The sequence below is a fragment of the Trichosurus vulpecula genome, chromosome 2, assembly GCF_011100635.1.
Source record: "Trichosurus vulpecula isolate mTriVul1 chromosome 2, mTriVul1.pri, whole genome shotgun sequence".
NCBI classification, from domain to species: domain Eukaryota; kingdom Metazoa; phylum Chordata; class Mammalia; order Diprotodontia; family Phalangeridae; genus Trichosurus; species Trichosurus vulpecula.
In genome coordinates, this window is record NC_050574.1 from 120,681,565 (window position 1) to 120,704,842 (window position 23,278).

At 42.3% G+C, this 23,278-nt stretch overlaps 1 pseudogene; it reads left to right on the forward strand.

The window, feature by feature from the left end:
* The first annotated feature begins 9,823 nt into the window (after nt 1–9,823).
* LOC118839527 lies at nt 9,824–10,507 on the forward strand (annotated as a pseudogene).
* The last annotated feature ends 12,771 nt before the right edge of the window (nt 10,508–23,278 follow it).

Here is a 23,278-nt window from a genome sequence, read left to right on the forward strand (position 1 = left end):
GAGTAGCCCAGGGATCTATCGTTTATAGATCCATTGAAGTGTCCTCATCCCCAGCTTTGGGGATGGCAGGGTGAGACAATGGACTTGAAAGCCCTTTGTAGACTGGAAAGGGTTTCTGGACAGGCACAGTTATTATCAAATAGCTTCGGGGGAAGGGAGAGGGGCAGAGAAAAAGAGGGGCATCTCCTCTGGTCTCCCCCAGAGCACCACAAGTAGTAGGAACACAGTCAATATTTGTGTTGTGACCTGTTGATTCTCAGACCTGGTAGGACCAAGGAACGTTAGAGCTGGAGACATAGTTAGAAAGGACCTTACTTGGGACGTGATTATCAAAGTTAGAAAGGGGCTTAAATTGCCTGTAGACATGTTAGCACTGGAAGGGACCTCAGAAGACAAACTATAAAACATCACAATGGCAAATGCGAGAATATTCTAAAATGGTTTGTGGGGCAGAGACAGTGTCTTTTCCTAACCTGGGAGCCCCTCGTTTCATAGAGGAGGCCCAGAGAGATGGTCTCCTGACTCCCACCAGAGTGCTCATCCATCCATCCCAGGGCTCTGCCCTCCCGGTGTGAGTGTCAGAAGAGGAAACTTTGCAGCTCCCAGGAGGTGGAGCAGAACCGCCAAGGTCATGTCCATCCCAAGCCCCCTTCTTCCTCTCCACCAACCCTGCCCCATTCTCAGGCAGGCCCTGAAGGGAACCACCCTGGGTTCAATGGCCCCTGTTTTTTGAAATTGTTAGGGGTGGGGGTTGGGGAGGCTATGTTCCCCTGCCTCCCTCAGTCACCCCCCTGCAGGACTTTAACCATGCTGGCTACAGGACTGCTTCCCCCATACCTCCCTCCCCACTTCCCAGGCCAAGCGATCAGGGGGCGGGCGGTGACAGAATCCGGAGGAAGAGAAGACATCTGCCCGCCAGGTGCTCCCCAGCTGCTAATCAGGCCTTGGAAGAATCAGCAGTGCAAGAGTAGGGGGTGGGGAGAGGGGCAGACTTTCCAGGGGGTGGGAGAGGCAGGGCTGGGGCCAGCCAAAGTTCACTTTAAATTCCCACATCCTCCCAGAGCTTTGCTGCCTTCCCCCTCCTCGCTCCAGCCCAGCCACCTGTACTGACACTCAGGGCCCATTCCAAGTGAAAATAAGCTAGAGATTCAGAGCCCAGTCTGATCTCTTCATTTTACAAAGAGGGAAACTGAGGCTCAGAGAGGGGAAGGACCTTACCCTAGGTCACACAGCAGGTTAAGGTCAGAGCCAGTGTTTAGACCCAGGTTTCTTGACTCCTAGTCCAGACCTGGTTCCTGCCCTGCCAGGCCACCTTGTCCCAACTGTTACAGAACGTTTAATCTTCCTCCTCTGGCCTAGCACCGGAGAGGTTCCCTCTTAGACTGTTCAGTGTTTCTTTTCGTGTGTGACTTTCCATGTTCTCTTACTCTATCATAGGAGTCTCTCATCTCCTTCCTTAAACTGGGAGCTCCTTGAGAGCAGGACGTCCATCCTCTCCACTTCCTCTCTCTCCAAATCCCCTACCTCCATGCTGGGTTAAGGGGAGCCTTGGTCAGTGCTTATCCTGCCCTCTACTTGGATTTCCTCTAGCAAAGAAGACATCACCATTTTAACGAGGACCTTCATGAGACAAAGTTTCTGCTGGAACAGACTAAAATCTGCAACTCTACCATCGTATGTTATGTGTTCTAAGGGTCCTTCCAACTCTGATGTTCTATGTTCCAGGCTCATAGGACAGAACTTTAAAGAGTTATTTTTGCAAATGGCAGGAGTGGGTGGGGGTGGGAGGAAGTGGCATAAACTCACCTGGTGTGTGGCCACACTGGAGGAAGAAAGGCACTTGGGTCCCAGGAGGTTCCCAAGCAAGCAAAGGCAGAGAAAGCATCCCTGGAAAGAGGCTAGGACCAATGCAGACAGCTTTAGGGTAGATATGAGTAAGGAAGAAAGAGCCAATGATACGTGTTGTCAGAGGGTTCCCTAAAGTTCCCACTCTGGAACAAATACCAGTTCCTTCTTTCTTGTACTAAGTTCTACAGAGTCTGTCCCAGCTCTGGTTCTGAGTCACACATTTAAAGTTGGGAGGAGGGGAAAGGAAGGTAACAAACTGTTACTGGGTACCTGCCACACCCCAGGCGTTGTGCTAAGCACTTTACAAACCCAGTCTAATCTCCGATCCTCATGACCTGGGGGGTGGGGGGGAGATGTTATCAATTATCCCCAATTTACAGCCGAGTAAACTGAGACACCACCTAGCAGCCTCTAAGAGACTTTAAAGATCTTTTAGTCCAGGCCCCTCAGGATATAGAGGACAAAATTGAGGCCCAGAGCACTTTAGTAACTTATACAAGTCACACAGCTAGTAAGTGGCAAGAGCTGATCGGAAACCAACACTTTCTAAGACTTTTTTTTTTTTTTTACTGCAAATTCAATGATTTTTCTACTGTACCACCATTCTTAGGCCCCTTCCAGTACTCACAATCTGTGTTCCAGGTTTCTTCTAGGTCTGACATTCTGTGTTCTAAGGCCCTCCCAGCTCTGACATTCTGTGTTCCAAAGCCCCTCCCAGCTCTGACATTCTGTGTCTAAAGTCCCTCCCAGCCCTGACTTTCTGTGTTCTAAGGCCCTCCCAGCTCTGGCATCTGTGTTCTAAAGTCCCTCCCAACTCTAACATTCTGTTTTCTAAGGCCCCTCCAGCTCCAATATTCTGTGTCTTATATTCTAAGGTTTCTTCTGACTCAGATATTCTATGACTTTCCATTGTATAAGGCCAGGATCAATGAATTGGTAACAAAAGACACTGACTAGCTAGAGGTTAGATCCCAGCTAAAAGGCAAATTCCCCAAGGCTTGTCTTGGATCAGATCACCTATCTCCTCAAGTCATTACCTTGGAAACTTGATGGACAGCAAGGGTCTGCCTGAGATTAGGCAGACGTTGTCCACAGTTACCCTGGCACTTCTAGCTCTTTGAAAGGACTATTGAAGACATACTACATACCAAGTGGGTGAGAGGAGCCAAGGTGACCAGCAAGGTAGATTGAGGACAGCTCCCTGGAGAATCCTGTTTGACCAGCCTCCATGTTATCTAGGACTCCTCCTTGTTTGCTAGGACGTGGGCAGGGATGAACAGAGGACAGCAGAGGTGACCTGCTGACCAGAAATGAGAGAGGACTGAATGGAGCTGATCTACAGTGGATATCATGAACTCGGACACATCTGAGCCTTTGGTCATATTACTTCTCCCTCCAATAATAAGCCCCCTCATCGTCTCCAACTATGAATAGACTACCTATCTTTCTAGGGTCCATCTCCAATACCATCCCTGCCCAAAAGCTTTCCCTGACTAGGTTCACAGAATTCCAGCACTGAGAGGGGCCTTAGAACACAGAATGTCAAAGGTGGAAGGACACTTAGAACAGAGAGCAGTAGACTGCAAGGAACCAGTAGACTGCAAGGAACCTTAGAACAAAGAATTTTATTTTATTTTTAATGTTAAATATTTGTTTTATTAGTTTATTTATTTTTAGTTTTCAACATTCACTTCTATAAGTTTTAAATTTTCTCCCCCTCTCTCCCCAAGAGATATGATATAGGCTCTACATATACATTCCTATTAAATATATTTTCCCATTAGTCAAGAAGAATTAGAACAAATGGGAAGAACCATGAGAAAACAAAACAAAGCAAAAAACAAAAACAAAGAAAGTAGTCTGCTTCCATATGCATTCAGACTCCGTAGTTCTTTCTCTGGATGTGGATGGCATTTTCCATCATGAGTCCTTTGGAATTGTTTTAGGACCTTGCATTGCTGAGAAGAGTTAAGTCTATCAAAATCAGTCATAGCACACTGTGGCTGTTACTGTGTACAATGTTCTCCTGGTTCTGCTCACATCACCCAGCATCAGTTCATGTAAGTCTTTCCAGGTTTTTCTGAAGTCCACCTAGAACAAAGAATTTCAGATGGGTAAAGAAGGCCCATATTAATGTATAAAACTGTGGACCAGCATATCTTGGGTAAACATTACCACTGGCCCTTTCCCTACCCTTCAGGAGAAGGACCACTGGTAATGCTCTCCTGTGCATGGCTATGGAAGAAACCTTACAACATGGGAAATCAGAGCTGAAAAGACACACAATGTTAGCATTGGGAGGGACACTAGGACATAGGATGCTGAAACATGGAACATAGAATGTTAGAACTACAGGGGTACCTCCGAGATCATCCTCTCCTGCAGCCTCATTTTACTGAAACAGATACTTAGGGCAAAGAAATGGGAAATGTCTTGACTGATGTCACACAAATTAGTACCTCAAGCTTACCAGAGTGAAGAGTTGTATCCACCCTTTCTGATTCTGGTTGTTCTTTTAATCATCTCTCCCTTCTCTGAATTCCTTTATATAGTCAGCACCAATTTGTATATCCCATTTTTAAAAAAGGGCTCTTTCTGTCCTGTCCTCTCTCCTCCATGGAGGCCCTGCACCTTCCCTCACTTGATGCTGGATCTCTGAGAAAAGATCCCCTTTGGCCAACTGTGAAACTCATTCTCACTAAGAGAGCAAACTGATCTAATCCCCCATGGGGATGTATCTTGAACATGGAGGAGCCCATGAGAAATTGGTGCCCCATGTGCCAGGGGTATGTGTGCCAGCTTTTCTTCTGATTCAGAATCAGGCATTCTTGGACAAACTGGACCAATCTCCCCATGCCATGTAACCTTTGGCTTTGTTTTTTTGGAAGTTTTTCCATCTCTCTGGGTTCAAAAGGAATAAGTATAGGCTATGACCTGAACATACACACACACACACACACACACACACACACACACACACACACAGAAATATACATATATATGTACTAACGCTGGAAAATTATTATTAATAACAAATGTTCTCTTTCTCTCATTGGGTCCACATCCACCCTGCCTGTGCTTGGGGAAAAAAAAATTCTCTCCTATTTGGATTTTGGCTTTCCCTGTCTCAATTTTGTTTAGATATTTGTCAGAAAAACTCATGGGAGATGGCCATCTAATTTTTTTAAAGTTTCAAATTGAATAGGAACAAGGACAAACAATTAAAGGTGTAAAGCTTTCAAATGCTGGCTGTGTTAGCTGCTACTAAGGGGGTACAGATGGTTCAGGCAGGAGTAAGGCAGGAAAAAAGCAAGGGGCTTAGCCACTCCAATGAGGGAGGGCGGGGGAGTGCTGTGGGCAAGGTTTGGGTGCATCGCTGACCCTGAGAGTTGCTGGTTCCGTTTGCTTTTCTTAGTGAATTTCCCATCAGGCTGTCAGGGCAGGTCGGGGCCAGATTGGAAAGGACCTGGAATGCCAGGCTGAGGAGTCTGACCTTGATCCAATAGGAAACGGGATGGGGTGGCTGATGGGAGTGGTGCAGGCTAAGGAAGAAAGGAGAGATTGATCTGACATGTGTTTCTCAGTCGGAAGCCTCCAGCAGACAGATCTGTCACTGTCCGAGTCCTGCAGGGCAATGAGCTCAGGTCACCTGCAGGGGCCTCAACTGGAGAAAGGATCAAAGGGCCCCTGTGGTGGGCAGGGAAGCCCCCATGAATGGTGTCCCCCCACAGGCTGGGCGGGGGCCCCCAGCTGTTCATCTGCAGGGTCATATCCCTGTAGGACCCTGCCCTGCCCTGCCCTGGCCCTGAGCTGAGAAAGAAGCCAAGACAGCAGGAACGTGGGGCAAAGGGGGCCAAGCAGAGGCTTGGCAGGCCCTGAAAGCACATGCTTGAGATTCAGGGTTGAGGGGGAAGGGGAGAACCTGGTGGGGCTTAGGGGGAAGTTGGGAAATAGGACACTAAAGGAAGAGGTACAGATTGGGGCTGGGGAGGGTGCAGAGATCAGCATGAGGAAGAGCAGGAGAGATCAGAGAGAAGATGCCGGAGGAGGGGAGGAGCAAAAGAAAGAGAAATCAAATGGTATGCAGCTAGGCAAAATAAGAAGGCTGGAAAAAACTGAGAGAAGAGGCTGGAAATGCACACAACAAACATTCTTATGCAGGGCCTATTACGCACCAGGCTCTGTGCTAGATACTAGACAGAGAGACAGACAGACAGAGAGACAGACAGACAGACAGACACACACACACATATCATCTTTCCTTCAAGGAGCTTACAGACCTACTGGGGGAATACAGTACATTCTCAAGTAAGAAAATACAGAGTGTGTACAAAGTAATGCATCATACTGTCAAGAGGTAAGTAGTGTAATAACTAGGAGGGGAAGGATTCAGGAAAGACCTGTCATAGGAGGTGGCACCTGAGCTGGGCTTCCAAGGAAGCTGGGGGGTTTTGCAGACTCACAGAGGCAGGAGATGGAATGTTAGGCATGTGAGAGAGCAAGCAGGTGGCTTTGCCTGGAATAGAGAACGTGTGCAGGGGAGTGATGCAGAATGAGCCTGGAAGGGCAGACGGCATTGGTCTACTGAGGAGAAGAATGGAATTCGTTTTGGGGGGAATAACATTTTGTTGTGTTGGGGTTCCAGGTTAACATTCCTAATTATCTGATTGGTCCTACTCATTCCATATGAGCTGACTTTAAATGCCAGCCTGAGCATTTTGCATTTTATCCTGGAGGATGGGGAGCCAGCAGAAGTCTTTGGGCAGGGTAGTGACATAGTTAGACCTGTGGCGTTTTAGGCCCAGGGATTAGCAAACTGTGTTACCAGCTGCAAGCTAAGAGTGGGTTTGTGTTTTTGGTTGTGGTTTGTTTTGTTTTTTACCTTTTTAAATCATTGAAAAAAAATCAGAAGAATGTTGCGTGGTACTTGACATAGAGCTTAGCACAGAGCCTGGCTCATAGTAGGTACTTAATAAATGTTTATTTATTAAATATTTATGGACTTGAAAATCATGTGAATTTCAAATTTCAGCATCCATAAATAAAATTTAATTGAAAAATAGCCAAGCTTATCCCTTTAGGTATTGTTTATGGCTGCTTTGGGCTACAAGGGCAGAGACCATAGGTAACACTCTCACGACTTCTACTATGGCTCAATGCACCTTCTACAAAACACAGTGAAGTAACCATGATTCATGTTTATTATTATGCAGTAACTTTTTTATCACCAGTGCATGCCCAGCATGTCAAAACAAAAAAAGAAGAGATTAAAAAAAAGTTTTTCTGAGCTCAAGGCCAACATTGACATTTTTCTGAATGAGAAGAACCACTCTCAAGCATTATGATTAAACCTGAATGGCATTGGAAATTAGCTTTCTTTCATTCTTTAATAATATTTCTTAATGAATCTAACCTAAAATTACAATATACAACTGCCCTTACATGTGAAAAATATAGCGGAAATATTTTCTGAGCTCAAACTACAGTTCTAGCAGTATTTTTTGGACCTCAATGTAAGTGCAAACAAAATTTCCACATTTCAGAATCCATTTAACTGTGCAATTGAGGAACTTCACCTAACCTCCAATTGGAAGATATTAATCTGCAAAAGATTTGCTAAAAGGTAAATATTAATAGAAGAAACTTACAGAATTCTATAATGCCTTCCAAGTAACGCATAGGCTCAATTAAAATTATGTGTTCATGGATTGATATCAGTATTTGAAAGTACTTATCTGTATGAGAAAACATTTTCAAAGATGAAATACATAAAATCTCATTAAAGATCTGCATTAACTGATCAACATTTGTAACTGATTTTGATAATAGGAAACACTAACTCCAATCCCCAATCAAGCAAAATGTTATTCCCAAAACAATGAATTCCATTCTTCTCATTAATAAATCAATGTTATGAAATTATACTAAATTATTATTAGATTTTTAATTTATCAATAAAAATTTATGGAAATTAATTTTTTTCTTTTTATATAAATACCTACATAATATCCTCAATCTTGCCTCTTGGCCCCTAAGCCTGAAATATTTACTATTTGACCCTTTACAGAAAAAGTTTACTGATCCCTGCTTTAGGACTATCAATCTGGCAATTATGGAGTGAATGGATTAGAGAGGTTAAAAGTAGAGAAGCCAATTAAGAGGCTATTACAATAAACCAGGAGAGGGATGATTGAGAACCTAGACCAGGGTAGTGGTTGTATGATTGAAGAGAATGGGACAGATATAAGAGAGCTCATGCAGCTCATGCAATATCAGATTGCTTGCTGTCGCGGAGAGGGGAAAAGGGAGAGAGAGAAAATTGAACTCAAAATTTTACAAAAATGAACATTAAAAACTATCTTTACATGTAATTGGAAAAAATAAAATACTATTAAGAAAAAAAGAATAAATAAGACTCAACAAAAAACTGGACTTCAGGAGTGAGATGAAACGAGGAGTCAAAGATGATCCGTTACTGATCTGGGTGTCTGAAAAGACAGTGATGCCCTCAACAGAAATCAGGAAGTGTGGGGGAGGGATAACTTTGGGGGGAAATATGAGATTCATCTTGGATATGCTGAGTTTGAGATGAAGTTTGAGAAATATTGGAGGAAAAAGTTGGTTATTATCAGAGGAAGAAGGCTGGGCATAATTACATAGAGGACCAAAGGTCTGTCCTAGCTTCTTTTTTCTTCTGCCCTGTATACTCTGTCACCAGATGATCTCATTAGCTTTTGTAGATTTAATGGTTATCTCTGTGCAGATGACGCCAGATGTATATATCCAGCCCTAATCTCTCTCCTGAGCTCTAGTCCAGCGTCACCAACTAGGTATTGGACATTTCCAAATGGATGCCCCATAAGACTCTCAAAGTCAACGTGTACCAAAGAGTATGCACTCTCTTACAAATCCTCCCCTCTTCCATTCCTGTTAAGGGCACTCCCACCCTCCCAGTCACTCAGGCTCACAACCTCAGTGTCTTTCTTGATGGACTCCTTCCTTTCACTTTCCCCACATGTTCATATTATTTGCCAAAGCTTGCCATCTACCTCCACAGCATCTCTCAGCTACATCTCCTCTTCACTCACACAGCCTCTACTGCATTTCAGGCTCTCAGCAGCTCTCATCTGGATTGCTTCCATAGCTTCCTAGTTGGTCTCTCTGCCTTACATCTCTTCCCCACTCTAGTCTGTCTTCCATACAACTGCCAAAATCATTTTTCAAAAGCATGTCTTGGAAAATTTATCTGTCAGATTTATGGATAGGGGACAAATTTGTGACCAAATAAGAGACAGAAAGGATCATGGAAAATAAAATGGATAATTTTTATTACATTAAATTTAAAAAGTTTGTGCACAAACAAAACCAAGCCAGCCAAGATTAGAAGGAAAACAGCAAACTGGGGGGAGGGGGGGGAGGGTGGAATTTTATAGCAGTTTTCTCTAATAAAGGTCTCATTTCTCAAATATATAGAGAACAGAGTCAAATTTATAAGAATAAAGTCGTTCCCCAATTGATAAATGGTCAAAGGAACAGGCAAACAGGCAATTTTCAGAAGATATCAAAGCTATCTATAGTAATACAAAAATGCTATAAATCACTATTGATTAGAGATATGCAAGTTAAAACAATTCTGAGGTACCACATCAAACCTATCATATTGGCTAATATAACAGGAAAAGAAAATGACAAATGTTGTAGGTGATGTGGAAAAAAATGGAACACTAATACATTGTTGGTGGAATTGTGAACTTATCCAACAATTCTGAAGAGAAATTTATAGCCCAAGGGACTATAAAACTGTGCATACCCTTTGAGCCAGCAATGCTATTACAAAGGCTGTATCCCAAAGAAATCAAAGAAAAAAGAAAAGGACCTATATGTACACAAATATTTATAGCAGCTCTTTTTATGGTGGCTAAGAATTGGAAACTGGAGGGATGTCCATCAATGGATGATTGACTAAACAAATTTGGGGGCTACCTTGGATCAATTTGATGCTATTGATTTTTCTGATAATGAAATCAGGAAGTTGGATGGTTTTCCCTTGTTGAAAAGATTGAAAACATTATTGGTGAATAACAATAGAATATGCCGAATAGGTGAGGGACTCGATCAGGCCCTGCCTAGCCTGAGAGAACTTATTCTTACCAACAATAGTATTGTGGAATTGGGTGATCTGGATCCTTTGGCAACTCTCAAATCACTGACTTACCTGAGTGTTTTGAGAAATCCTGTAACAAATAAGGCTATATGTAATCCATAAAGTCCCACAAGTCAGAGTATTGGATTTCTAGAAAGTGAAACTAAAAGAGCGTCAGGAGGCAGAGAAAATGTTCAAGGGCAAACGGGGTGCACAGCTTGCAAAGGATATTGCCAGGAGAACCAAAACTTTTAATCCAGGTGCTGGTTTACCAACTGATAAAAAGAAAGGTGGGCCATCTCCAGGAGATGTAGAAGCAATTAAGAATACTATTGCTAACGCATCTACTCTGGCTGAAGTGGAGCAACTGAAGGGATTGTTACAGTCTGGTCAAATATCTGGCACAGAACGCAAATCAGGGCCCACAGATGATGGTGAAGAAGAAATGGAAGAAGACACAGTTGCTAATGGATCTTGAATTTTGTGTTCACAGTCTTGGAGTATATGTAGAATGTCAGTGCCTCGTAAACTGAGAAGTTTTTTTTGTTTGTTTGGGGGTTTGGCGGGGTGGAAGGGGGGGTGTTAATATACTTGTTCCTTGAAGCAGAGTAGAGTTCAGAAGCATTACTAAAATGCTTGAAAATGCCATTGTAAATTTTTAATGTACATTTGTATATGGCTGTGATGAAATACTATTGTATTATAAAAAATGACAAGCAAGGTGGTTTCAGAAAAATCTGGGATGACTTATATTAACTGATGCAAACTGGAGTGAGCAGAACCAGGAGAACATTGTACACAGTAACGGCATTATCATACAATGATCAACTATAAATGACATAGCTTTTCTGAGCAATACAATGTCCCAAGACAACACCCGAATGACTCCTCCACCTCCAGAGAAAGAACTGATGGATTCTGAATGCAGACCGAAGCATGTTATTTTTACTTTCTTTGTTTTTCTTGTTTATTTATCTGTTTGTATTGGTCTGTGTTTTCTTTCACAACATGGCTCATCCGAAAATATATTTAGCATGACTTCATATGTATAATCCATATCAAACTGCTTGCCTTCTCAGGGAGGAGGGAAAGGGGGTTGGGAGGAAGAGAATTTGGAAGCCAAATTTTTAAAAAACAAATGTTAAAAATGTTTTACATGTGATTGAGAAAAATAGAATGAAATACAAAAGATAAAAACATATAAAGCACATGTCTAACCATCACCAAATGCCTTCTGGAATCTCAACATGTTCAAAACAGAACTCACTATCTTTCCCCTGCCCCAAACTCTCCCCTCACTCCAATTTTCCTATTAGTGCTGAGGGTACCACCAGGCTCACAACCTTGGTGTCATCCTCAACTTCCTGCATATCCAATCTGTTGTTAAGTCTTATCATTTTTACCTTAATGACATCTCTCATATATGTCTTCTTTTCACTCACAATGCCATCACCGTGGTGCAGGCCCTATCACTTCATGCCTGGATGATTGCATTAGCCTTCTGTTTGGTCTTTCTGCCTCAAATCTCTTTCTACTCCAATCCACTTTCCACTCAGCTACCAAGGTGATTTTCCTACATAGTAGGCCTGGCCATGTCAATCCCTACTCAATAAACTCCAATGATTCTCTATTATCATTAAGGAAAAACATGAAATCCTCTGGCATTTAAAGCCTTTCACATCATGGCCCCTTCCTATCTTTCCCCTCTTCTTACACTTCTTTCTTCCTGCACTCTGTGATCCAGCTACACTGACTTACTCACTGTTCCTAACACAAAACCCTCCATCTCCCCCAGTGTGTCTTCGCCTTGTCTAGAATGATCTCCTAAACCTAGAAAGTTCTCCCTCTTGACTTCTCCCTCCAACGTCCTTCGTATTCCACTTCAAATCTCATTTTCTGCAGATCTTTCTCAGTTCCCATCCTCTGTGAGTGCCTTCCCTCTGAGATTACTTAAATATATGTATACATATACACATACATATACATACATGCTATATATGCATACATATATACATATAAGACATGTATATGTCTTGTATGTACAATTTTTTAAGTGATTGGTTTGAAAAGGAGGCTGGGGACTAGGAAGATTAGAGACCAAGTGAGATGGGAGAAGAGTCACAGAATCAGAGAATTTCGGAGTTAGAAGAGACCTCAGAGGCAATCTAATTTAATATATACCTGAAAAAGAAGCATCACTATAATGTACCCCATAAGTGACCATTCATTTTTTGCTTGAAGTAAGCAACTAGGTTTTCCAGTAACAGAGAATCTACAGCCCCAAAGGCAGCCCCCTTTCAGTTTTCAACATATCCAATTATTAAGAATTTGTGGTTTTTATAACAAGACTAAATTTTCCTCTTTGCAATCTCTACTCATTGGTCCTAATTCTGCCCTCTGAGGTCTAAGAGTCAATAAACATGTATTAAGTACTTACATATGTGCTAGGCACTGTGCTAAGTGCTGGGGATACAAAGGTAAAAAACAGTCCCTGACTGCAAGGAGTTTATAATCTAAGGAGAGAGACAATATGCAAATAACTATGTACAAACAAGCTACATACAGGATAAATTGGAAATAACCAAGAGAGGAAAGGCACTAGACAGGGGTGGGGAACCTGCAGCCTTGAGGCCACATGTGGCCTTTTAGAGCCTTAAGTGCAGACTTTTGACTGAATTGCTCTATAAAATTTGGATTCAGTTAAAAGGACACACTTAAGGCTCTAGGAGGCCACATGTGGCCTCAAGACTGCAGGTTCCCCACTCCTGCATTAGAATTAAGGTGGGTTTATAAAGGCTTCTCATGGGAAGGTGGGACATTAGCTGGAACTTATGGAAGTCAGGAGACATAGATAAAGAGAGAGAGCACTCCAGGCATGGGGGAAACCAGTGAAAATGCCTGGAGTTGGGAGATGGAAGGTCTTGTCTGAAGGACCACAGGGAAACCAGCATCACCGGCCTGAAAACTGTGTGGGATGGGGGGGCATAACGTATAAGAAGACTGGAAAGGTGGGGGGTGGGGAGTGGGGGCAGCAGTACAGGTTACAAAGGGGATTTTACATTTGATCCTGGAGGGGATAAGGAGCTACTAGAGTTTACTGAGTAAAAGGGTGATCTACACCCATCATGTCCTCCCTGAGTCCTCTCTTCTTCATCTTAAACGTCGTAGGTTTCTTCAACTCACCTTGGACTCAAGGCTGCTCCACCTTCTGGCTGTCCTTTGGACATTGTCCAGTTTATCAATGTCTTTCCTAAACTGTGGTGCCCAGAACTGACCATAGGACTGACCGTAGCACTGACCATAGGTATGGTCTCTTAAAGTAACTCAAGAGTTCATGAGATGTTTTTGGTGGCAGGTCACTGTACACTGTGACTGCATCTCCAGGTCACAGTCCACTAAAACTCCTTCAGATGAATTATCACTATTTGCATCCCCATCTTTTACTTGGTCCATTAATTTTGTGAACCCAAATCTAGGACTTTACGTTTATGTCTGTTAAATGTCCCCTTATTATATCCAAGCCAATGTCTTCTAGCTCATTCAGATCTTTCCTGATGCTTGGCTGTCATCCCAATCAATCAACATTTATTAAACACCTACCATATGCCAGGCACTATGCTAAGGACTGGAGATACAAAAGGAAGCAAAAAACAGCCCCTGCCTGCCCACAAGGAGCTCACAATCTAATGGAGCTTTATGTCATCTGCAAATTGGATAAATATGCCACCTATACCTTCATCCAAGTTATCTGATAAATATTTTAAATAGCAGAAGGCTAAGGGCAGATCAGGGGAAGAAAATACATCCAGTTTGATGTCCCTTGGACTTCTGGCATGAGGAGCTGTGAGTGACCTCTACAGGGGCAGAGTGACCTAGGGGAAGATGTCATTTTCACATTCTGATAATATGGTTTGAGGGACCAATATATGCCAGCCTTGTCTTTGGCCCTGCAGGGGCAGAGGTGGGGGAGAAAGGGAAAGCAAGGATGATGTGGGGCCCCCTGGAGACCCCCTGCTAAGTTAACATCAAATCGTTAATAACTACTCCTTGAGTCTAGCTATTCGATCAGTTTTGAAACTTGTTGTATTGTTGTCTCTTTTCTACAAGAGCAACATGAAAATATTTAACAGAAGCTCAGCTAAAAGCTAGATGAATTATATCTACAATATTTCCCCAACCTACAAGCATAGTAACTATCAAAAAAGAAGTTAGTTTGTCATGACTTTTGTTTGATAAACCCATGCTGGCTCTTTGTGATCACCGCTCTCTTTTCTAGATGTTAACTAACCACCTCTTTACTAAGACATTATTTTCCCAAGAACTGAAGTCAAACTCATTGTCTTATAGTTTACAGTCTCCATGGTCTTCTGTCTTTCTAATACCATTCTTCCATTGCCCAAGGAAGACCAGAGGATAGGAGAAAGGTGAGGTTAGGACAAGAAGTATAGGGCTGGGGATGAGGGGAGGGGTGGAGAGTACTTACAAGCTACGTTATTTGTCATTCATCAGGAAGCTCTCCCTTACCACTGGCATTACATATAATTTCTGTCTGTCATTTAAAGTACTTCACAGTTTGACCCTTTCCCATTTTTTTTGTGCTCTTTCTCCATGATTCCCCTCTATAACTCACCCTGCTCATTTTCAATGACAGTGTCAAAAGAAGGGCCCCCTGACAAATCTTCAGGAATCAAAGTGAAGATCAAGGTAATCAACTCAGTTAGATCCTGGCTCAGCCACTGGCTCATGGCAGCGCGTTCTTTTCTCTCTCTAGGCCTTAGTTTCCCTATCTATGAAATGAAGAGGTTGTTCCAGCTCTAACATCCTAAAATCCTGTTACCCCAAGATAATAAATCTTGAATTAAATTGCGTTAAGACGCTGCGATTCTATTATCCTAAGTTGTTAAGATTCTATGCTTCTTTGATTCTAGCATTCCAAGATTCTAGGAGTCCTTCAAACAAAAGGAGGGGGAGAGAAGGAAAAGATTCCCAAATAAAGTCTCTTCAACTAAGATTTAATGAGACAGTTTGTTAAATAGGAATTGATCAAAAACACATTTGAGCTGAGTTGTGTTTCGGGTTCCCATCTATTACAGCCGTTAAGAGTCAAACAATCGCTGTTCTTAATAAATAACTGGCATCGTATTAAGATTCCATGAGCGGGTTTGAAGTTTCACCTCCTATCGTCACTATGAAAGTTACCAAAGGGAAATAAATCTGGTTTGAGGTCCCCTGGCATGATGAGCTATGAGTGGCTTTTCCTGGGGCGGGGGTGGGGGGGTTGGGGGCGGGTAGGGGAAGATGCCATCTTCATATCTTGACGGTTTGGTTTGAGGGCCCAGTGTGTAGTACCCAGCCCTGCACTGGGCTCTAGAGATGAAGTGGGGGTGGGGGTAAAGGGAAGGAGAAGCATGGAATGATATACAGGACTGGCTGGAGCCAAAACTGTGAAGTCATTGAATTTGGTCTTTGCAACTTCATGATACTCCCTTCCCTTCCAAGAAAAAGAAGGAAGGTGATACTCCCTCTAGCCTTTGCCTTGCTCAAGGCCCCAGAGTAGGGGACTGAGTTCAGTTCTGCATGCCATATAGTTAAGTGCATCCCAAAGAGAGCAGGCAGAATAGAAAGAGGACTTGAGACCATATGATAAAAGGGTAATTTTTGTGTCAGAGGCTCCCTCCTGACATGAAGGCATTGAGTATATTTTGGGTAACTAACCTGTCACTTCTCTAATTGCCTTCATCCAGATGATCTGGGAAGTTCAGTATCTGACACACCTCCCTCAGGGTATAGTCACCAGCTCCCCTTACAAGCACCTGGACTAACAAAACTCAAATCATGAACAGGTTTATTTAGGGGGAAAAGAGAAACAAGTAAGATTTATATTAAGGCCCATAGAAAAATAGTGGTGTAAGTCAGTGATCAACTTATACAGAGACTTGTACAGTCTCAGCCATTTACAATATCATAAATAGTGGCAACTAGTTGGTGCAGTGGATAGAATGCTGACTTGGAGTTAGGAAGAGTTGAGTTCAACTCCTGCCTCATAGCTGTACATATTCTCATCCCATAATATCCCTCCATGAGGACCCCAACCCCATCTTCCATTGGTGAATTTCTTCTGAGGCTTCCATTTTGTAGAGGGACTCAGGTCAGCCAGGCTTCGTTCCCTTCCTGGCTCTGATTCTGACTTCTGAACTTCAAAATCATGCCCCACTCCACCCCATGCTGAATTAATTCACCACCACCACCTACCCTGCCACTCCCCCCCCCCACACACACACATTGATTTTTAGCTCTTTTTTGATTGCTATCTTCCTTAGTTAGAATGTCAACTCCTTGAGGGCAAAGACTACCTTTTTTTTTTTTGCTTCTATTTGTATTCCTGGAGCTTCACACAGTGTCTGGCACATCCTAAGTGCCTGATAAATGCTTGTTTCTTTCCTTTTTTCTTCTTCTTTCCTTCCTTCCTTCTCTCCTTCCTTCCTTCTTTCCTTCCTCCCTTTTCTTCCTTCTTCCTTCCTTCATATCCTTGGACAAGTCACTTTATCTCATCTGTAAAATGGGAATAACGGTAATAGCACTTACCTCACAGGGCTGTTGTGAGGAGCAAATGAGATAATTTATATCAAGAGCTTCGCAAGCCTTAACGTATTCTATAAATACTAGTTACTACTACTACTACCACCAACACCACTACTACTATTACTACCACTACCACTACTACTACTACTACTACCACCACTACTACCACCATCACTACTACTACTACTACTACTTGTATCACCCTGGATAAGGTCCTAGAAGGGACCCCATCTGGTACTGTCCGCCCTATTATGGCTCCTCTGGCTGTCTCCAGAGTCCCTTGTACTGTAAGTAGCTCATGTCTCCAAAAGCTCAGCATCCCTTTTGCTAGCATATTCCACCCACTTGGTCAAGTCACATCTTTTGCAGTTCTCCCCAGATGCCAGCAGATGGCAGTCATCTCCCTTCCCAAGGGACCGCCTCTCTCCATCTCCAGAATTCCTGAAAGCCTGTGTCATAACTCAGAAACAAGCTCCTACTTTTTCTATTTCTGAGGGCTTCTTTTCTATTCCATTTCCCAGAGTCTGAGGCCTCACACACAAAAGGTCTCCAGAGTTCACAAACACATCTCCCTTATGAACGTACCTCAGAAATACATCTTTGCTGTTCCATTGTCGGCTCAGGGCAACAGTGTATTGGTAAAGATTTAACAACCGGCTCCCCAGAGAGGAAACCACACAAGCATGATATGCTTTTAAGTTGAATCTTGTGTTAACATTTTCTCTATCACTTTCTTAAATCTACGCAACCAATAAAACAAGAAACCAAACCCTGATCTGTAGTGCTGGCTAATTCCCAAGCCATGAAGGCTCATACTGAAAATTTAACAATTGGCTCTTGCAAGAGGGGATTTGAATTGGCTCCAGCACACCCTTGACTCAGGGGTGATTTTTTAAGAGTGTAACAGTCATTTCTCAAATATTAGGCCACCTTGTGGTGGGGGTGGTGAGGTGGGGTGGGGGGTGGGTGTTGGGGGCTGAATTGCTAAAGACCCTGGGAGTTATCTTTCTTCTCTGTTTGGGAAGTGACAAAGACATTGAGGAATTGGACCTGGAAGGCAGAATTTTGAGAGATAATAGTGGGGGGGGGGAGGGAGAGAGAGAGAGAGAGAGACAGAGAGAGAGAGAGAGAGAGAGAGAGAGAGAGCAGAGGAGGGGAGGGGAGGGGAGGAGACCAGAGCATCCACATTACAGAAAAGCTATCACAAGTAGCCAGAAAGAAAGATCCTGACCATAGAAAGGATCATGCAAGATCCTGGTAGTTTTTACCATAAAGAAGATGAGAACTTAGAATACAATATCGCAAAAGGTAAAAGATATAGGCTTACAAACAAGAACTTACCCTGCAAATCTAAGTATAATCCTTTTTTGGAGGATGAGGGAGAAGGAGGAGGAATGAACCTTTAATAGAATAAAGGACTCTGAAGCATTCTTGATGGCAAGGTCAGAGCTTAAAAGAAATTTTGAAATGCAAACTCAAGAGAAATGCAGAAAGGTAGTTTTCGTTTGAGAATTGGGAGAGCTATATGATGATGCTGTGCTAACAGAAAGAAGAAACCAGTTTCTGCAGAACTCAAATGTATTCAAAGAATAATGAGAAAATTAAATAAAAAAAAATTTAAAACCCACAAAAGACAGAATAATGTATTAATCTTGTCGTGAGTAGTATTTTTTAAAGAAGGAACAGAAAAGTGAGGGTAAAAGGAATACGCAAGTGTAGAAAAGAGAGGAAAAGTCATGGAACTTGTTATTTTTCATCTTTGAAATACATGAGAATAAGAGTATAAAAAACATTAAAAAAAAAGGAGGAGTGGGTATCAAGTGACTATTACTTTTATCTGAACTGGAGAAAGGAGTAGTAAACACAAACCTATAGAGTCTGGTGTGGAGATACATCAAATTCAACTGGCAAACCTGGAGATGGGAAAGGGGAGAAGCAGCATGACACCGAGGGAGAATAGTCACATGAAAAGCAAATTTCCTGATTCTGAAGGAGGCATGAAGAAAATTTAAAGGCAAAGAACTGGCTGCTAAGGTGGCACCCATCCAACTGGACAATGCCTAAACAAATGTTGGTATACAAATGTAATAGAATATTATTGCTCTGTAACGAATGACAAAATAAACTATTTTAGAGAATCTTGGGAAGCACGAACTGATGTAGAGTGAAATGAATAGAACTGGAAGAACAATTTTAAAAGGATGGCAAAAATGTAAAGAAAAGCAACTTTAAAAAAAAAAACTTAATAACTCTGATCAAGACAATGACCAAGCAAAGATGTCTCCAGAGGACCAATGATGAAACATGTTACCCACCCCCTAACACAGAAGAGATGGACACAAGGTGCAGAAACATGTTTTGGGACTTGGCCACTATGTGGATCCATTTTGTTTGACTATGCTTATTTGTTACAAAGATTTTTTTTTTTCTGTTTTGAATTGATGGTGGGGTAATTGTAGTGATGATGATGATGATGATGATGAAGGCCATTAAAAAATTTTAAATGAACAGAAGAAAAAAAGTTTAAAAAGAAGCAAAAATAGGACAGTTTTGAATATAACATGTTGAATTTATTATATACTTAAAAAAACAAGCTATATATAAGAGAGACTAACATTTTTACATGCAATCCTCTTTTCGTTTTCTGCTGTGTATATGGAAATGCTCGTGGGTTTTGGGGTTTTGGGGTGTATGTGTATATTTATTGAAGATTTTTTTAAACCTAAAATACTTTAAACACCCAAATTGTCTTCCCTAAGGACATCTGGTAGGCATCATCAAAAATATTTTTTATTCACTCTTGTTTTTAACTCTGTCAAAGTTTGTCAACGATATCTTCCTATTCTCCTCCCCCACCAAGTAGAATCCTCCCTTGTAACAAGGAAGTTAAAGAAAACAAATCTACTCAAGGACTATGTCTGAAAAGGTATACCTCTTCTATGACTACAATCCATTACCTCTCTGCTGACAGCTGCTTTAAGTTCAGGGCAACTTTCTAATGTCCTTTTTCCTCCAGCATCCTGTGCTTCTCTCCTGCATCAGCTCTTCTCACAAGGCTCAGAAGGTCATCCCCTCTCCCTCCCCCCTACTGTCTCTCAGTATGCCACCTGCCATGATAACTCCTCGGCCACAAAGAGCGCCTCTTATACTCTGTGAAGCTTCCAGGGCTCCAGGCTCAATTAAATATGAGAATTCAGGCTTGTACTCATCAGCTTCCACCTCATTAACGTAAGACCCCTTAATTCTGTTGAGCCTGAAGCCATTCCTCCCATTCCTGAAGCACAGATTCTGCTTGTAGCTCTCATTCTCTCAGAGTCAGGAACGAATTTGTACAAAACTGAAAACTCTGACTGTTGGTGCTGTGTCTGCTATAGGAACATCAAGGGGGCTGAGATGGGTAAGATCCTGTGTGCCTGAAGCTTCAGTGTTGGCATGAAGAAAAAGTCTGGAAACAATTCTGGATTGTTTCTCGAAGAAGAGGAATGTCACAGGCAGTTGGAGGTCACACACTAGTGCACACTGCACACTGGACTCCCAGTCAAAGGATCTAGGTCCCAAAGATACCAATAACTAGTGTAAGGACTTATGATTTGACAAAAATTCAAGAGAAAATTGGAAGGCAGATCAGCAGAAATCAGGTATAGGCTAAGATACCATGCCATATTACGAAATAAACTCTGAAAGGATAGAGGACTTAGACATAAAAGGAGACATCATAAGCAAATTAGAGGGGCAGGGAAGAAATTGCCTTTCTAATGTGTGGATAGAGGAAGATTTTATAACTACAAAAGGGGATAGAGAGGATCACAGAAGACAAAATGGATAATATGGATTATATAAAATTAAACCAACTTTTCACAACTAAAACCAGTATGGTTAAAATTAGCAGGGAAAGAGATAACCAAGAAAATGTTTGCAAAAAGTTTCTCTAATGAAGGTCTCACATCCAAGATATATAAGCAATTAATTCAAACTTAGAAGATTAAGAGCATTCCCCAATGGATAGATGGTTAAAGGAGATGAATGGTGATTTTTAAAGGAAGAATTATAATCTATCAATAACCATATGAAAATAAGTTCCAAATCACTAATAGAGAAAGACCAATTAAAGCAACTCTGAGTTTCACTTTGTATCCAACTGATTGACAAAAGATGGCAAAAGAGGAAGGTTGTAAATGTTGGAGAGGCTTCGGGAAATCAACACACTAATGCGTTTGTCTCTGTGCAACTTACAGACAATTCTCTTTCTCTCTTTGGGCTTCAGTTCTCTTATCCATAAAGTGAGGAGATGGGAGTAGATTAAGGTTTTTAACTTTTGGGGGAGATAGGGTATCATAACATGGTTGAGGGAGTCCTACGATCCCCTTCTCAGAATAATGTTTTAAGTATGTAAAAGAAAATACACAGGATTACAGAAGGAACCGATTATATTGAAATAGAGTTCATCAAAATATTTTTTTTTAAAACAAATTCATGGATCCCAGGTTAAGAACCTCTGGGCCACCAGATGACCTCCAAGGTTCATTCCAGTTCTAATATTCTATGGCTTGGTGAGACAGAACAGAATTCCAGAACCCAAGAGCTGTGAAAAGAACCCCAGAGGGCATCTGCTGCTGCTGTTCATGTCATGTGTCTTCGTAACCCTATTTGGGGGTTTCATAGCAAAGATATTGAAGTGGTTTTCCATTTCCTTTTCCACAGAGGGCACCTAGGGAAGCTCACACCTGAGCAGGAATCCCCTCTGCATAACACCTGGCACGTGGCTGACCATCTTCTGCTGGAACACCTCCCCAGAGAGGGCACTCATCACCTCCCAAGCTAGCTGCTCCTCCCTTTGGCTGGCACTCTTCATTAGAGAGGGCTTCCTCATAGTAAGCTTTCATTTCCAGGATGAACTTGAATCCCAAGAGCTTGGCTTACGGCCTGTCCTCCTGAGGATAAGCCCTGACATTCTGGAAGAGGGTGTCCAAAGTTACTTTTCTGCTCAGGCCCAAGATACCTGGTCAGTTAAAAGTTTGGCTGTTTCTTGATTCATTTTGGTTTAGCAAACAATTACTATGCATCTACTGTGTGAACTATTAGAGTGACAGAAGTGTGGAGCAGAAGCTCATGGAAAATATGAGAAATGGAGGGATTTGAGCAGACAGAGATCATTTTCACTTAGCTGGGAGGATGGGGGTAATCCGGGAAGACTTTATGGAGGAGTTGAAACCTGAGTTGGATATTGAAAAGCAGGAAGAGACTTCAGCAAGTAAAGGTGAATGTGTAGGGCATGGGAGGATGGGGCAAGGTTCTGTTCTAGACACGGAGGGCCAAGCAGGGATGGGAAATAGAGAAAAATCAAGATCTGGCCATGTCAATCTCTTGCTCAAGAATCTTCAGGGGTTCCTTAGTGCCTTTGGGGAGCCACTAGATGGTGCAGTGGATAGAATGCTGGGCCTGGAGTCGGGAAGACTCATGTCCATGAGTTCAAATCTGGCCTTGGACACTTACAAGCTGTATGACCTGGGGCAAGTCACTTACCCTATTTGCCTCAGTTTCCTCATCTGTAAAATGAGCTGGAAAAGGACATGGCAAACCACTCCAGTATCTCGGCCAAGAAAATCCCCAAAGGGGTCACAAAGAGTCGGATATAACTGAAAACAATTGAACAATGGTGCCTTTAGAATAAAATCTATCTTCTTCAGCTTGGCAATTAAAGCCTCCTTTTTGCTTGAATTAGACATTCTATCTCCTGTCTACATGCCTTTGAGTGGGCTGTCTCCCATACCCAGAATGCATTCAATTCTCCTCTCCACTTCTCGGAATCATTAGCTTTCCTCATGTCTTGTGTTAGGTACCACCTCCTGCAGGACGTCTTCCCTTATTCTCCCAGTTATTAGTACTTTCTTCCTCTCAAATTATCTTGTATTTACTCGCATGTTTATCTTTTGTATTCTTCAGTAGAATGTAAGTAATAGATTCAAGCAGTAAAGGTTTGAGTAAGCTCCTTAGAGACAGGGACCGTTGGTTTTTTTTTTTTTTTGGTTAAGTCTATGTCCCCAGTACCCCATGTGTAGTACTTTGCACATTTCAGATGTTAAAAAAAATACTTGCTGAATCTAATTTAAAATAAAGCACATGAAGGGCACTAAGACCCACTGAAAATCTGTAATCAGAGAAATAACATGACTTGAATACATTAGAAAGATGATTTATTTTTGGAGGCAATAGAGGTTAAGTGAATTGCCCAGGGTCACACAGCTAGTAAGTGTCTGAGGCCAGATTTGAACTCAGGTTGTCCTGACTCCAGGGCTGGTGCTCTATCCACTGCTCCACTTAGCTGCCCCTAGGAAGATGATTTTGGCTGAATATAAAGGATGGATTAGAGTATAGATGCAATTTCCTTTCGGCAAAAGTCAGAGGTCAGGATTCCAGGGCCAAAAGGAGCCTGAAGAAATTCTTGCCTGCCAGCTTTATATTGACCAATTTGCTGAATGTAGGTTGGACCTTAGGCATCTGTGGAACAGGTGGGCACCTACAATACATGATCTGAAAGGTGCTGGAGGTTCCTTCTGACCATAAACCAACCCTGTCTCCTCCCTACCCTGCTACCCTCCTTCAGTTAAATAATAGAGGTCAGGGCCATTGTCTCTAGGAGGTCCCTCTGAAACCTCAGGCATGTTAACTAGAAGGGGAGGGCCTCTTTATACCATTAGCATGGAT